Below are 18,148 nucleotides of genomic sequence, written 5' to 3'. Positions count from 1 at the left end.
CCACATAGGCATCTCAGCCAACGCTGAATCCTTTTCTTCCCCCGCAAACTTGTTCCTTTTGTAGTGGTTCACATATCAATAAACGGCTACTCCATCCTTCTGGTTGCTCAAACTAAAAATCTTAAGTTATTCTTGAATATTGTCTTTTTTTATACCACACATCTAATTTGTCAGCACATCCTTTTAGCTCTACTTCAAACTATAACTATAGTTACTGTTTTATACTTTTTGACTTTTATCACCTGGAACCAAGTCATCATCACCAATCTCCTGGAATATTGAAATATCTTTTCAACTGGTCTCTGCTCATCTACTCTTGCCCTATTTAGTTTTTGGGGTTTTTTTCCCCCAAACACAATAGAGATAAGTGAGATCATTTCACTGCTTTGTTCAAAACCCTTTCAGTGCTTCTCAGAATAAAAGTTAGTCTTCCCAAAGGTTTACTAGGTCCTTGCGTTCTGGGACTGCCCCACCTCCTGCTTTTACCTCTCTGACCTCTTTAATATTGTCCCTTGTTTGTTCTGCTTCTGCCCCATACTAGCTTTCTTGTTTCTATAACATAGACATGTTTTAGTCTTAGGACTTTTGTACTTGCTGAATTTTCTACCTGAAACACTCTTCCCTTAGATAATCACCTGGCTGGCCCTTTTACCTCCTTTAGGTCTTTATAGTCAAGCATCATTTTCTTGGAGAGATTTTCTCTTACAGCCTATCTAAAACTGCTACATCCTCCTGCTTCCCAGACAGTGCCACATCAATGTTCACAGTATTTTCTCTCATAAACCTTATCTCCAATATAAATGGTATATCCAGTTCTCAGTCCAGAAACCTAGTCATCATTCTTCCCCTCTTTCTAACATCTATTCATCACTGAATCTACTTGATTCTTTCTCCTAAATTAGGAGTTTTCTAACTTTTTTTGCTGTGTATCCCAAAAGAATTTTGAAAAACTTGCACATTTTTATGCTGACATCTGGAAATTTCCATTTTACATTTAAATAGTTGCAGTAGATGTAATTTCACATGTGTTGTAAATACTCATGTTTTAAGGAAAAACAGTTCCATCAGTCTTTTAAATGTGCTGAATGGAATTTAAATACGAAAATAATTTGATATCCACCATCATCTTTTAAAAATGCACATGAAAAGTGTGTCTTTAAAAGTTGGAAATTTTACACTGTCCTTTTTTCTCTGTGAACTTTTTTCATTATATTTCCCCTACATAATTCTAATATAATATTTTTAGATTTAAGAGTCTTTAATCCCTCTTTTTTATTTATACTTCTTTACAACCACAAAAAAGTCTGCATACTGAGTTTAAAAAGATTTTCCCTACGACCGTAAAGCTTTAAAACCCGTCTTTTGAACTGAATTATTATTATTATTATTAAAGTCTCATTCTGTCACTCACCCAGGCAGGAGTACAGTGGCATGATCATGGCTCACTGCAGCTTCAACCTTCCAGGCTCAAGTGATCCTCCCACTTCAGCCTCCTGAATAGCTAGGACTGCAGGCACATGCCACCACACTTGGCTAATTTTTAAAAAATCTTAGAGATGCTTTCTTTTTATTTTCATGAGCCTGTCCCCTCAGGAGGATGTGTTTTTCGACAGTAGGCTAGAGGATGGAAGAGGCAAGATACTTAAATGAAAATATTTGTAATTGTCTCTTTGTTTAGTATCCTAGGATTTATTTATTGCACTTCAGAGCAACATGTGTATACTATAGAGAATTTCAAGATAAGTGAGAGATCCGCCTTTCTTAGTAAAATGGGAGGGCAGCTGTGAAAGGAGAGGTGTAAAAGGAGACCCTGCTTTACTCACTGTGTGCAGGCACCTTGTCAGACAGATCTTCTTTAGGAAACATATGGCTGTTTAGAAAGTATCCTGACAGACGTGGGTGTTTGGCCCAGGGACTGATTAAACATAAGTGAATGAAACAAATTTAATAGTGATCTTTTCCCAGTTCACAGGGGGGAAAAAGCTATTTTTTTTTTCAATTTTATTTTTCTTCTATAAATTAGAAAAAACAATCTTTGTTGTCTGCTGCAGTTTACTTGCTAGTGAGTAGTGAAAGATTGTAAAAGAAGTGAACGAGTGATAATGGAGGTTTTAAAGGGAAAATGGCTTTTAATACTTTTTGGTTTTTGTCTTACAAACATGTTCCTGTAGTTTGATTTTAAGTTTTAAAGTCATTACTAGCATTGTCCCTGCTGTGATAGAATATATGTCTTAATATTTCATGTTCTGCAAAGAACACTGATTTCCAAATGATCTGCCACTGGAACAAGTTGGGAACCATTTATCTAGCCTGTACTATCTTGGGTTTACAGGCAAATGGCCTGCCTTTATGGGAAGGTGCTTCTAGGTCATGTGCCATTCACAGAAAACTTTGATGACAAAAAGTTTTGCTTCAGCTAATCTTTTTTACATATTTGATTATATTATGGTAAGCTCTCACCTAATGTTAAGTAGAAATAGCTTCTTGGCCTGTACTTATTTGCATTTTAAATAAACTTACATTGTGAAAGCCTGCTGAAAGTACCTAATTAAGAGCATGGACTCTGAGAAGTATTAGTAGACAGTGGGAGGAATAGAGAAACATAAGAGAGGGAATTCCCTCATTTATAAAGTTGTATGAGAACCAGGTCTCCAGATACATATCCAGTGAAACGAAAACAAATTTTATGGAGTTTAAAAGCTTTTTCAGTATCCAGATAATTTCAGTGAGGCCAAGAGATCTGTTTGCTGCTGTGAATCTGTTTAACAAGTATTTACCGAGTGCTTTCTTTATGCAGGGTCTTTTTTTTTTTTTTTTTTTTTTTTTTTGAGACGGAGTCTCTCTCTGTCGCCCAGGCTGGAAGTGCAGTGATGCAGTCTCAGCTCACTGTAAGCTCCACCTCCCGGGTTCACGCCATTCTCCTGCCTCAGCCTTCCTAGTAGCTGTGACTACAGGCCACCACGCCTAGCTAATTTTTTGTGTATGTTTTTAGTAGAGACGGGGTTTCATGTTAGCCAGAATGGTCTCAGTCTCCTGACCTCATGATCCGCCCGCCTCGGCCTCCCAAAATGCTGGGATTACAGGCGTGAGCCACTGCGGCAGGGTCTGTTCTTTTAATGACATACTAGATTACCTGTATGCTAAGAATACAGGTGTAGGGAAGTAGGAGGAGACCAAAAACAAGAAATGGGAGCTGGTGTGGTAGTGCCCACCTGTAGTCCCAGCCACAAGGGAGGCTGAGGTGGAAGGATCCCTTGAGCCCAGGAGTTTGAGACTTAACAGTGAGTGGTGATCACACCACTGCACTCCAGCCTGGGTGACAGAGCAAGATTCTGTCTCCACACCTTTCCCCTGCCCCCCAAAAAACAAACAAGAAATGGTTCCTGATCTTAATGAGTTTAGAGTATACAACTGTGGTTTCAATTCTTGCTTATACACTTTGATTAGAAAAATGTTGCCTTAGAATATTACATTTTAGAATTATTTTTAAAAACTTTATTGGGGATATAATTGATATAAAGTATATATTTACAGTGCATTACAATGTACAATTTGATGTTTTCAACAATGTGATAAGTTATATATACACAGTAAAACCATCCCAAAAAAGCTAGTAGACATATCCTTCAGCCCCATAAATTTCCTCTTGACTGTAAACTCCCTCCTATTTCTCCCCACTCTCAGGAGACATCCCAAGCCATCACTAATCTGTTTGCTGTCATTATCGATTGCATTTTCTAGAGTTTTATATTAATACTAATAGAATCATACTGTAAATACTCTTTTTTTTCAATCTGGCTTCTTTCAGCATGATTATTTTGAGATTCATTTATGTTGCATGTATCAGTAGTTCATTCCTTTTTATTGCTCAGTAGTGTATTCCATTGTGTAGATATACTGTGGCTTGTTTATCCATTCACTTATTTATGTACATTTAGTTTTTCAGATCTTGGCTATTCAAATAAAACTAGTCTTGGCCTCCCAAAGTGCTGGGATTATAGGTGTGAACCACCACGCCTGGCTGCTTAACTTTTTAAGAAACTATCAAACTGTTTTCTAAAGTGGTTATAGTTTTACATTCCCACCAGCAATATAAGAGATCCTGTTCCTCCTGCCAACACTTGGTAATTTAATTTTAGCCATTCTAATAGCAGTGTAATGGTATTTTAGTTTGCATTTCCCCAGTGATTAATGATGTTGAACATCTTTCATGTTTTTATTTACCTTCCATATATCTTCTTTGGTGAAGTGTTTGTTCAGATCTTTCGCCCATTTTTGTTGAGTTGTTTTGTTTTTTGTTTTTTTTTGGGGGGGGATGGAGTCTTGCTCTGTCACCCAGGCTGGAGAGCAGTGGCACAGTCTCAGCTCACTGCAACCTCCGCCTTCTGAGTTCAAGTGATTCTTTCCCCTCAGCCTCCCAAGTAGCTGGGATTACAGGCACCCACCACCATGCCCTGCTAATTTTTGTATTTTTAGTAGAGACAGGGTTTTGCCGTGTTGCCCAGGTTGGTCTCAAACTCTTGGCCTCAAGGAATCCACCCACCTTGGCCTCCCAAAGTGCTGGAATTACAGGCATAAACCATCTCACTCGGCCCCCTATTTTTTTTTTCTTTTTATGGAAGTTTCATTATATATCATTCTCTTAATACTATCTTTTTATCTTTTTCTTTCTTTCTTTCTTTTTTCTTTTTAAGAGGTAGGGTCTTGCTATGTTGCCTAGGCTGGTCTTAAGCTCCTGGCCTCAAGTGATCTTCCTGCTTCAGCCTTCCAAAGTACTGGGACTATAGGCATAAGCCACTGCACCTGGTTTATACTATCTTTTGGAGAACAAAAGTTTTAAATTTTTATCAGTTTGTTTTTTTAGGGACTGTGCCATTAGTGTCATATTTAGGAAATCTTTGCCTAACCCAGGGTTACAAAAATTTTCCCTTCTAGAAATTTTTTATTTATTTATTTTAATTTTCAGAAATAGAGATAAGGTCTCACTGTGTTGCCCAGGCTGGTCTCGAACTCTTGGCCTAAAGTGATCCTTCGGCTTCGGCCTCCCAAAATTTTGCGATTATAGGTGTGATCCACCATACCTGGCCTGTTCTAGAAATTTTGTGGTTAAATTTTATTTTTATATCTATAACCCATTTGAATCACTTTTTCTTTCTTTTTTTTTAAAAAATATCTCTCCCTGTCTTATGGTGCTGGTCGAATCATTTTATACATGGTGTGATAATTCTGCATATGGTATGTTTGTTTTTTTGCATGTGGATTATCTGTTTTTTCTGTGACCATTTATTGAAAAGGCTATTCTTTTTCCTTTGCTAAAGGTCTTCATGCTTTTATTTAAAAAATCAGTTGCCCACATATGTGTGGTTTTATTTCTGGATTCTCTATTCTGTTCTATTGATCGTTTCGCTTATCTTTATGTCAGTGCCATACTGTTTTGGTTACCATAGCTTTATAGAAATCTTTGAAATCAGGTAGTGTTAGCCCTTCAACTTTATTCTTCTTTAGAGTTGTTTTAGTTATTCTAGGACCTTTGTATTTCCATAAGAATTTTTAAATCGACATACCAATTTCTACAAAAAAGCTTGCTGGAATTTTGATTGAGATTGTGTTGCATCTACAGATCATTTGGGAGAAGTTGACATTATAACAGTGTTGAGTCTTCCAACTCATAGCTTATCTCATCATTTATTTCTTTAATTCCTATCAGCAGCATATTGTATTTTTATTTATTTATTCATTTTTATTGTATTTTATTTTTATTTTTTGAGATTGAGTCTCAGTCTGTGACCCAGGCTGGAGTGCGACGGCACGATCTCAGCTCACTGTAACCTGCGTCTCCTGGATTCCAGCGATTCTCCCACCTCAGACTCCAGAGTAGCTGCCCGGCTAATGTTTGTACTTTTGGTAGAGATGGGGTTTCACCATGTTGGCCAGGCTGGTCTTGAACTCCTGAACTCAGGTGATCTTCCTGCCTTGGCCTCCCAAAGTGCTGGGATTACAGGTGTGAGCCACCGTGTTCTGCCACTATTTTGTAGTTTTAGTGTATATCCTTCAACTAAAATTTATTATTTTCTTTTAAAATTGAATTTTAATATTTCATAATGGGCTGGGTATGGTGGCTCATGCCTGTAATCCCAGCACTTCGGGAGGCTGAGGCAGGCAGATTACCTGAGCTCAGGAGTTCGAGACTAGCCTGGCCAACATGGTAAAACCCTATCTCTACTGAAAATACAAAAATTAGCTGGGCGTGGTGGTGCGCACCTGTAGTCCCAGCTACTTGGGAGGCTGAGGCAGGCGAATCTCTTGAATCCGGGAGGCGGAAGTTGCAGTGAGCCAAGATCACTGCCCCACACTCCAGCCTGGGCAATAGAGCAAGACTCCATCTCAAAAAAAACCAAAAAACCAAAAAAACCAAAACCCTAAAACATTTTATAATGAAAACATTGCCAGTATTCTTTTTTTTTTTTTTTTTTTTTTTTTTTTTTTTTTTGAGACGGAGTCTTGCTCTGTAGCCCGGGCTGGACTGCAGTGGCCGGATCTCAGCTCACTGCAAGCTCCGCCTCCCGGGTTTACGCCATTCTCCTGCCTCAGCCTCCGGAGTAGCTGGGACTACAGGCGCCCGCCACCTCGCCCGGCTAGTTTTTTGTATTTTTAGTAGAGACGGGGTTTCACCGTGTTAGCCAGGATGGTCTCGATCTCCTGACCTCGTGATCCGCCCGTCTCGGCCTCCCAAAGTGCTGGGATTACAGGCTTGAGCCACCGCGCCCGGCCCATTGCCAGTATTCTTAATCGATGTTTGAGATATTTGCATCCTTGTGGAAATCTTGGCAACGGAATGAATTTGGCAAAAATAAATATCAGTCAGACTGTGTATCCAAAAGGATTTATTTCCACGTGGTACCTGAAGCTCAAATGTTAATTAATGAACAAGTGTATTAGCAAGATTTTTAATTTAAATGTGAAGATGAAAAACTGAAAAATATAAATTAGGAAATAACATTTCTATAACTTGTTAAATGTAGTGGTTTATCAGGTTAAAAAGTTAAAGTGCTTTTGTGTGTGTCTACACATGGATTTATAGTATGAGACTATTCTATTTATAGTGTTATATGTAAGGAAATGCCTTCTGGCAATTTGAAAATATGGTGTAACTAAAATACAGGTCTGACTTGTTAATCTACTGTTAAAGACTGGAAATTATTTTAATTGCTCTTTTTCTGACTAGTCTTTCAAAAAAATATGATAGGCAAATTGGTTCTGTTGTGGTAATTTTATGTTTACTGTCTCTGTGGAAGTGTAAAGCATGGTTCTCTTCCATTGTCTTCTTGATGTCCTATTACAGTATTTATGGGTAAGATTTTAATATTATGTATTTATTTTTATGACTGTTTTCGTATTTGAAATTAAGAAGTTTGGCATAAGAAACTTTGATGCTTGATGTTCAAATTGCTTTGTAGCTTATTTAACAAAATCATAATCACAGAAAAAGAATCCATCCCAGTTAGACATTATCTTAATTCTCATGTTCATCATTTTCACTGAGTGGGGACCCTGGCTTTTTATGGAAAGATGTAAGAAACAACCTTGTCCCAGGGAGGGGGTCCTGAGGAGGCAGGAGGATTGTTTGAGCCAAGGAGTTGGTGACCAGCCTGAGCAATTTAGGTAGGCCTCATCTTTTAAAGGAAAAAAAAAGAAACGGCCTTATGAAGTCCACTGCCACACTTGCAATATAAATGTTTATTTATTTAGAGATGGAGTCTCATTATGTTTGGAAGCCTGAAACTCCTAGGCCCAAGGAATCCTCCCACCTTAGCCACTAGAGTAGCTGGGACTACAGGTATCCCACTATGCCCAGTTAAATGTCTATTTTTCTAAAAATGTCATTTTAAAATCAATTGATCTATTAGAAATGTATGGTTAAAATGTAATTAAGTTATCTCTGGCTGTGTTAAAGAAGTGCAGGGTATAAGAGGAAATATTTAGTTTCCGAAAACCTAATTTGAATTTATTAGAAAATATGTTAGAAACATATTTCTAACATAGAAACATATTAGAAAGCCTGATTTTTTGGATATCGGTCCTATGTGAATTTCTAACTGCCTTACTGTTAGACTTTTTGGACCAGACTTCTTCAAAGAGTAGTCTTTTCTTACCATGGCCTTCCACTTCCCCATTCCCCAATTCAAAATTATTTTTATCAATTAGTTTGTATTTTGTCAAAATTATTTATATAAATTAAAAGATAATTAGCTCTGTAAGGCTTGTTATGAAAAATAGCATTACTTCCCCCTTAAACACAAAATTTTCTGTTTCCTAAAGAAAACCACTTTAACTTTTCAAAGTGATTTATTTACTTCTATATTTCTAAGAAAGAAAACGTGCTTATATTGTTATTTCTTGTTTTTTTTGTTTTTGTTTTTGTTTTTTTTTTGTTTTTTTTGTTTGTTTGTTTGTTTTGGATGTTATCTGTTGAGTTCCTACCATGGAGGGTAAGGATTTAATATTCTTTTCTCTCTCTCTCTCTTTTTTTTTTTTTTTAAGGCAGGGACTCACTCTGTTGTCCAGGCTGGAGTGCAGTGGCACAAAATATTTAATATTCTTTAATATGCACATACATTCCCCTCCAACCACACATACTTTGCATTTTCTCTTCCCCCACTTCAAGTTATATCTTAATTTGAGTTGGATTAATATTCAAAGTTTACATTATTGTGACTGTAAATGCTGTTTTTGGGGTTTTTCTTGTGGGCGGGGGAAGTGGGGGGAACAGGGTCTCACTCTGTCGCCCAGGTTGGAGTGCAGTGGCACAATCTCCACTCACTGCAACCTCCACCTCCCGGGTTCCAGCTGAGATTACAGGCACGTGCCACCAGGCCCGGCTAATTTTTGTATTTTTAGTAGAGATGGGGCTTCACTGTGTAGGCCAGGCTGGTCTTGAGTTCCTGGCCCCAAGTGATCCACCCCCACCTTGGCCTCCCAAAGTGCTGAGATCATAGGCGTGAACCACCGCACCCAGCCTGTAAATGCTATTTAATCTGCTTTTTCTTTTCTAACTCACTGCTTTTACTGGAGTTATTAATTATCTTGTTTTCTTGTTTGTGTGTCTTTCTATGTAGTATACTTATTACCAAATTGAAACTTTTTACTGGTTTTCTAAATATCCTATCAAGATTTTCATCCCATTGTATACTCTGTCAAGTTCATTTTCTTGAGACAGTCTCTCCCAGAGCCTTCTGACCTGCACTAGTGTGGACTGGTCACTTTTATTCCTGTTGTACAGCTCTCATCCTATAATTTCCTTTCATTTTATGATGGTCATTCCTTTGACCTTTCTTCCCTATTGATTCCTTTATTTCCTTTATCCCATTTTTTTCTTTCTTGATTCATACCCTTGTTTTAGTGTAGTACAAATGACAGAAGCTTAATGATAAAGGCTACGTGAGAGATAAAGTTTTTGACCTTATTCTATCTAAGAATGTCATTTTAGCATGGCATTTGATATTGTTGGTGTCTTGGATTCCAGGCTGAACATCATTGCCATCTAGCTTCTAGTATTACTTGAAATCTAAAGGTAATATCTGCTTCTTGTATATAATCTGCTCCTCCTCACTTCCCTGTCCTCCCAGTCTTGTAGGATATTCTTTTTGTCTCCAGTGTCCTGACATTTAAATTTTGTTCAGTGACGCGGGCACTAGAAAAGCCCTTTAGACTTATTTTATTGATAATTTCCCCACTCAATTTCCTCTGTTTGCTAGATGATTCTCAAACTTTTGAAAACCTTATTTATGGTGAAGTGTAACATATAATCAGAAAATGTTTAAAGGATAAATACACATTTTAAGAAACACCTATTTAACACTCAGGTTAGAAGACAGAACATTGTCAGCACTTTTCTCAGAATAACTCTTCAAAAGGTGACCACTTTTATGGTATTCACTGTTTTGATTTTCTTTCTTTTTGAGACGGAGTCTCGCTCTTTTGCCAGGCTGGAGTGCAGTGGCATGATTTCAGCTCACTGCAACCTCCACCTCCTGGTTTCGAATGATTCTCCTGCCTCAGCCTCCCAAGTAGCTGGGACTACAGGTGTGCACCACCACGCCCAGCTAATTTTTGTATTTTTAGTAAAGACGGGGTTTCACCATGTTGGCCAGGATGGTCTCGATCTCTTGACCTCGCGATCCACCTGCCTTGGCCTCCCAAAGTGCTGGGATTACAGGTGTGAACCACTGTGCCCGGCCTGTTTTGATTTTCTTTACAGTTTTTCCATCTCAGCATGTATCCCTTAACACAGTTGTTTATTTTTTTTCTGAATTTGTTTATTTTTTATTTTTGTATTTAATTTTGTCTGACTTTGTGAATGAAATCCCATTGTCTGTATTCTTTTTATCTGGCTTCTTTCTGCCAACATTTTTTCAGGATGCATCCACATTTTATCTAGCTGTCATTACTACTGCATTTTTTTGACTGTGTATATTCCTTTTTTTTTTTTTTTTGAGACGGAGTCTTGCTCTGTCGCCCAGGCTGGAGTGCAGTGGCCAGATCTCGGCTCACTGCAAGCTCCGCCTCCCGGGTTCACGCCATTCTCCTGCCTCAGCCTCCCGAGTAGCTGGGACTACAGGCACCCGCCACCTCGCCCGGCTAGTTTTTTGTAATATTTAGTAGAGACGGGGTTTCACCGTGTTAGCCAGGATGGTCTCGATCTCCTGACCTCGTGATCCACCCGTCTCCGCCTCCCAAAGTGCTGGGATTACAGGCTTGAGCCACCGCGCCCGGCCTGTGTATATTCCATTGTATTAATAAGCCACAATATATCTGTCCCATTCTGGATGAATATTTGAATTCTTTTCTAGTTTTGGAAGGTATTATTAATAATGTTATTTATGAGCCTCCTAGCATATGTCTTCTGATAAACATGTGTGCTCATTTCTCTAGAGCAGTGCTGTCTAGAAGAGATATAATGTGAGCCACACATGTAATTTTAAATTTTCCCTCCTAGACTGGGCATGGCGGCTCATGCCTATAATCCCAGCATTTTGGGAAGCCAAGGCAGGAGGATTGTTTGATCCCAGGAGTTCAAGACCAGCCTGAGCAATATAGCAAGAACCTGTCTCAAAAATTAAAAAATAAATAAAATAAAATTTTCCTTCCTAAGTGAATTAATTAGTGCAGGAACAAAAAAACAAATACTACATGTTCTCATTTACAGGTGAGAGCTAAACATGGGTACCCATGGACATAAAGGTGTTAACAATAGACACCGGGGACTAATAGACGGGGAGTACTATGCTCAGTACCTGGGTGATGGGATCGTTTGTACCCCAGACCTCAGCATGACACTATATACCTAGGTAACAAAATCTGCACATGTACCCCCTTAATCTAAAATAAAAGTTAAAAAAGAAAATTATCATAGCCACAGTTGAAAAGTAAGAAGAAACAGATGAAGTTGATTTTAATAACATATTTAACCCAATAAATCTAATCATTTCAGCATGTGTCATAAAAATTGAGAATTTGACTTCTTATTTTAATACTAAATCCTTGAATCTGATTTGTATTTTACACCAACATCCCATTTCCACTCAGTGGAGCTACATTTGAGGTGTTCAGTACCCACATGAGGCTAGTGTCTATTATATTGGACTGTATAGTTCTAAAGAAATATATGTAGATCTATCCTGAATATATATATCCTATAGTGGAATTGCTCAGTCATAGAGTATACATATCTTGAACTTTAGTACTTTAATGGCAAAGTGTTTGAAAGTGGTTGAACCATTTTACATTCTAGTAGCAGTGTGTGATAGTTCCCATTGCTTCACATAGTTACCAACGTTTGGTATTACCAGAATTTTTAGTATTGCTGCCTGGTGAGCGGATAGTTTTCATGGTGGTTTAATTTGCATTTTTCTGATTACTTAAGAGCTAGAGCACTTTTAAATATATATATGGGCTATTTGAATTTCTTCTTTTGTGAAGTGCTAGTTTAAGGGCTTTTTGCCCATTTTTTTCTCTTGGGATTTTTATCATTTTTTTCTTACTGAACTTCTAGGAGTTCTCTATATATTCTGGACATAAGCCTTTTGTTATATGTACCACATATATCTTCTCCAACTCTGTAACTTGCCTTTTTACCTTCTTAAAGATGTCTTTTGATAAACCTACATTTTAAAGTTTAATATAAAGTTTATCAGTTCTTTCTTTCATAGCTAGTAATTTTTTGTATCCTATATAAGAAATCCTTTTCAATTCCTGAAATCATGAAGATATTACCTAGTTTTACACTGTCAGAGCTTTATTGAGTATATTTATTTGTTAGGCCTAACATGCAGCTAGGATTGATTTTTGGTTAAAGGATGAAGTAGTAGTCGCTGATTTTATTTTTCTGCAGTGGTTCAACACTATTCATACACTTCCCTGCCTCCCCGCAACTCTCTGCCCCACCTCATACTCCACAGTGCCATCTTTGGAAATAAGGGTCTCTATATATGTGGGCTTGTTTGTGGACTCTGTTATGTCCCATTGATTTCTTTCTCTATCCTTATGCTATTGTCACATTCTTTATTACTGTAACTTTGTAATAAATCCTGACAACCATTGAAGCAAATCCTTGTACTTCCTTACAAACGTATGACTTTTTGTCAATATAAAAAAAGAATATATGACTGATTTTCTTAGCCTTTTGCACTTTTATGTACATTTTGAAATTATCTTGACATTTTTAGCAAAACAACCTGCTTGGTTTTGATTGTGATTTTATAACTGCATGGATCAATTTTGAGAGAACTCAGAGGTATACAACATTAATATTAAGTCTGACAGTTCACCAACATGGTATCATCTTTCATTTATTTAGCTCTTTTATTTTTCTTAAAGTCTAGTTTTCTCCCTAGGGGTCATGTGTACCTTATCATGTACTCAAGGTGCACAGTATTTTAAATTCTATTGTAAATACTATTTTTTTTTTTAATTTTTTTATTTTTGAGACAAGGTCTCACTCTCACCCAAGCTGGAGTGCAGTAGCATAATCATGGCTCACTGCAGCCTTGACCTCCCGGGCTCAGGTGATCCTCCCACATCAGCCTCCTGTGTAGCTGGGACTACAGGTGTGTGCCACAATGTCTGGCTAATTTTTTGTAGAGGTGGGGTTTCACCATGTTGCCCAGACTGGCCTTGAACTCCTGGGCTCAAGCGATCCTCCTGCCTCAGCTTCCCAAGGTGCTGGGATTACAGGAGTGAGCCACTACACCTGGCCTAAAAATTTTGTTTGCTAGCTTTGTTGCTGGTACATAGAAAAGTTTATTTTTTATGAATTCAGATAATTTATCTGTACAATATTTTTGTCCTGCATGGGTACATTATTTTGTCCTCCATGGGTGCATGGATTCTTCAGAGAAACAGAATCAATAGGAAACACACACACACACACACACACACACACACACACACACACACACACACGAAATTGGCTCATGAGATTATGGTGGCTGAGAAGTCCAAGATCTGCATTTGTCAAGTTGCAGACCCAGAAAAGCCAATAGTATAATTCTAGTCCTAGTCTGAAGGCCTGAGAACCAGAAGAGCTGACGGTATAAATTCCAGTCTGAGTCTGAGTCTGCAGGCAGAAGACTGATGTCCCAGCTCAAATACAGTTAGGCAGAGAGAAAGAATTCTTTCTTAGCCTTTTGTTCTATTCAGGCCTTCAGTCAAGTGGATAAGGCCACATTGGGGATGGTAGTCTGCTTTTCTCAGTCTACCAACTCAAATGTTAATTTCCTCCAGAAATACCCTGACAGACATACCCAGAAATAGTGTGTAACCAGTTATATGGGCACCCCAAAATTAACCATCACAATGGGCAGTCAGATGATCTGCAAATTTGTTTCTTCTTTACCAATTCTTAAATTTTCTTTTTCTTGGTTTACTGTACTAGCCAGGACCTCCAAATACAATGTGGAATAGAAATGATAATAGAAAATATCCTTTTTCTTGATCTCAAAAGGAAGGTTGTCAGTGTTTGTCTTACCATTAACTACGATTTTATATTAGCTTTTTTTTTTTTTTTTTTTTTTTTTTTTGAGATGGAATCTTGCTCTGTCGCTCAGGCTGGAGTGCAGTGGCGTGATCTCAGCTCACTGCAGCCTCTGCTTCCCGGTTCAAGCGATTCTCCTGCCTCAGCCTCCTGAGTAGCTGGGACTACAAGCATCTGCCACTACACCGTCTAATTTTTGTATTTTTAGTAGAGACGGGGTTTCACCTTATTGGCCAGGTGGTCTCAAACTCTGACCTTGTGATCCCCCCGTCTCAGCCTCCCAAAGTGCTAGGATTACAGGTGGGAGCCACCACACCTGGCCTATTGTGGATTTTTAGTATATATCCTTTATCAAATGAAAGAAGTTTACAAAGAAATTGTTTGTTTGTTTGTTTGAGACAGAGTCTCACTCTCACCCAGGCTGGAGTGCAGTGGCACGTGATCTCGGCTCACTGCAACCTCCGCCTCCCAGGTTCAAGTGATTCTCCTGCCTCAGCCTCCCGAGTAGCTGGGACTACAGGCACCTGCTACCACATCTGGCTAATTTTTTGTAGTTTTGGTAGAGACGGGGTTTCTCCGTGTTGGCCAGGCTGGCCTTGAACTCCTGACCTCAAGTGATCCACCTGCCTCAGCCTCAAATGTGCTGGGATTATATGTGTGAGCCACCGTGCTGGGCCCACAAAGATATTTTATCATGAATGAGCGTTGAATTTTTTTCAAACGACTTTTCTACATATATATTGGGATGGTCATATTTTTCTTTTTTTTTCTCTCTCTTTTTTTTTTAAGATGGAGTCTCAGTCAGTCAGCAAGGCTGGAGTGCAGTGATCTCGGCTCACGGCAGCATCTGTCTACTGGATTCAAGCAGTTCTCCTGCCTTAGCCACCCAAGTAGCTATGATTACAGGCCTGTGCCACCAACCTAGCTAATTTTTATATTTTTAGTAGAGATGGGGTTTCACCATGTTGTCTAGGCTGGTCTCGAACTCCTGACCTCAGATGATCCACCCACTTCCGGCCTCCCAAAGTGCTGGGATTACAGGTGTGAGCCACTGTGCCCGACTGTGATAGTATAATCTTATTTGTATACATTATGGAATTTAGTTAGGTGATACTTAGGCTTTTTTGTTTTTCTGGATTCATAAGTGAAAATGGCCTATAATTTTCTTTTCTTGCAGGGATGAGGTCTTGCTCATTCCCCCAGGCTGGAGCGCAGTGGCACCATCATGGCTCACTGTAGCCTTGACCTTCTGGGCTCAAGGAATCCTCTTGCCTTAGCCTCCTGAGTAGCTGGGACTACAGGCACATGCCATCATGCCCAACTAATTTTTTATTTTGGAGAGATGGGGTCTTGCTATGTTGCTCAGGCTGGTCTGGAACTCCTGGCTTCAAGCAATCCTCTGACCTTGGCCTCCCAAAGTGCTGGGATTACAGGCATGAACCACTGCCCAGCTGGAAATGGCCTATAATTTTCATCTTTCTTTTTGAGTTTTTATATAAAGGCTAGTCCCAAAATAAATTGGAGAGTTTATCTTTTTTTAAAAAAAAATTTCTAAATTTTCGCTTAAGATTGTGGTATTACTTCCTTTATGTTTGATGAGTTTGTCAGTGAAGCCAGGTAGACCCATATGATGGGCTATAATGCAAGTCTCAACAAATTTCAAAAGATTGAAATCATAGAAAATTTGTTTTCTGGCCAGGCATGGTGGCTTATGCCTATAATCCCAGCATTTTGGAAGCAGAGGTGGATGGATAGCTTGAGCTCAAAAGTTCAAGACCAGCTTGAGCTCACAAGTTCAAGATCAGCTTGAGGTCAAGCCTATAGTGAGCCATGATTGCGCTACTGCATTCCAATGTGGGTGGCAGAATGAGACTCTGTCTCAAAAAAATTAAATAAGTAAATAAAATGAAAAAGAAAGTATGTTTTCTGACCACGTGATTATTATAGAAATTAATTTTAAAAACCTTTAAAAATATTTGCTTCTAGATTCTTAAGGTGAAAGAAGAAACCATAATGGAAATTAGAAACTATAGTCCACCATTCTTATCCTTGGGTTCTTAATCTATAGATTCAGCCAACCTCAGATCAACAATATTTGGGAAAATAATGGGTGGTTGCATTTGTACTGAACACATACAGACTTTTCTTTTGTCATTATTCCCTAAACAATACAATATAATCACTATTACATAGCATTTACATTGTATTAGGTGTTTTTTGGTTTTGTTTTTTCTTTTTGAGATGGAGTTTCGCTGTCACCCAGGCTGGCAGTGGCACAATCTCAGCTCACTACCAGCTTCAGCTCACTACCAACTCCACCTCCCGGGTTCACGCCTTTCTCCTGCCTCAGCCTCCCGAGTAGCTGGGACTACAGGTGCCCACCACCACACCTGGCTAATTTTGTTTTTGTATTTTTAGTAGAGACGGGGTTTCACCGAGTTAGTCATGATGGTCTTGATCTCCTGACCTCATGATCCACCCACCTTGGCCTCCCAAAGTGCTGGGATTACAGGTGTGAGCCACCACACCCAGCCCATTGTATTAGGTGTTATAAGTAACCTAGAGATGATTTAAAGTATATGGGAGGATGTGTGTAGGTTGTATACAAATGTTACACCATTATATATAAAGGACTTGGGCATCCATGGATTTGGGTATCCACAGGTGTCCTGGAAGTACTTTCCCACAGATACTGAAGGATGACTGTATTTTGAACTGGATGATTACAAAAATATTCCATATGAAAATACAGGTTTTTACAAAAGTAGTTTTAGAGAAAACATACATATTAGAAAAGAAAGGTTGACAAAAATGAGCAAAGTGTCCATCTCAAGAAGTTGGCAAAAGAACCTAAGAAGCAGAAGAAATAATGAAGATGAAGCAAAAATAAATGAAATATAAAGCAAACATAAAATAGGATCATAAAAGCCAAGAGTTGGTTCTTTTAAAGATTAATGACATTGATAAACCTCTGAGATGCTCATCAACAAAAGAACGAACATACAGAAACTAATATTAGGAATGAAAGAAGGGATTTTACTATAAATCCTATAGACTTACAAAATATGAGGCTATAATGCACAATTTTATGCTATTTTTTTTTGAGACGGAGTCACCGAGGCTGGAGTACAGTGGTGCGATCTCTGCTCACTGCAGCCTCTGCCTCCCAGGTTCAAGCAATTCTCCTGCCTTAGCCTCCTGAGTAACTGGGATTACAAGCACACGCCACCACACCCAGCTAATTTTGTATTTTTAGTTTCACCATGTTGGCCAGGCTGGTCTCAAACTCCTGACCTCAGGTGATCCGTCTGCCTTGGCCTCCCAATGTGCTGGGATTACAGGCGTTAGCCACTGTGTCTATGCTAATTTTTTTAAACTCTCATTTTGTTCAGGCATGGATCCCTTAGGAAATGGCAAAGTCTAAATCATAGGCTAATCATTTTTTGTCAATGGTCGGTTTAGTGGTAGGCGTGTGATCTGATGTTAGGAAGAATTCTATGGTAAATTTTGAGACTTCAAATGAAATGGTTAACTTCAATTCTGTGTTCTTTGTGGGGAGGGTTTTAAATTACTTTTGCTTAACTATGAGGCTATTCAGGTTATCTATTTTTGTGTTAGTGCTTCTGATATGCTTCTGATTTCATGGCATAAAAATTTAAAACAGGCTGGGTGTGGTGGCTCATGCATATAATCCCAGTACTTTGGGAGGCTGAGGTGGGAGGATCACTTGAGCCCAGGAGTTCAAGACCAGTCTGGGCAACATGGTGAGACTTCATCTCTACAAAAAGTTTTAAAAATTAGCCAGGTTATGGTGGCGCACACCTGTAGTGCCAGCTACTTGGGAGGCTGAGGTGGGAAGGTCAGTTGAGCCCAGGTCTACAGTGAGCCTGGGTGACAGTGAGACCCCGTCTCAAAAAAAGAAAAAAGAAAGCAATACTTTTTTATTATTTCTTTCAGCAAATATTTATAGGACACCTACTGTATGCTAGGTACTATTATTTACCATATTTCTTATATCCAGTCAGACAGGATTATTTTTTAGGACAAAAATTTAGAAACAAAAACGGCTCATTCCTAGAAGGATGCAGCTGCTTAATAAAAAGAAAAGAAAAAACG

At 38.7% G+C, this 18,148-nt stretch overlaps 1 protein-coding gene across 2 annotated transcripts in view; it reads left to right on the top strand.

The window, feature by feature from the left end:
* Nucleotides 1-18,148, top strand: part of SOS2 (SOS Ras/Rho guanine nucleotide exchange factor 2) — a 114,004-nt gene that overhangs the window by 8,659 nt on the left and 87,197 nt on the right. The window lies entirely within an intron of this gene.

The sequence above is a fragment of the Chlorocebus sabaeus genome, chromosome 24, assembly GCF_047675955.1.
Source record: "Chlorocebus sabaeus isolate Y175 chromosome 24, mChlSab1.0.hap1, whole genome shotgun sequence".
Lineage (NCBI taxonomy): Eukaryota > Metazoa > Chordata > Mammalia > Primates > Cercopithecidae > Chlorocebus > Chlorocebus sabaeus.
This window is presented reverse-complemented; position numbering and strand designations above follow the sequence as displayed.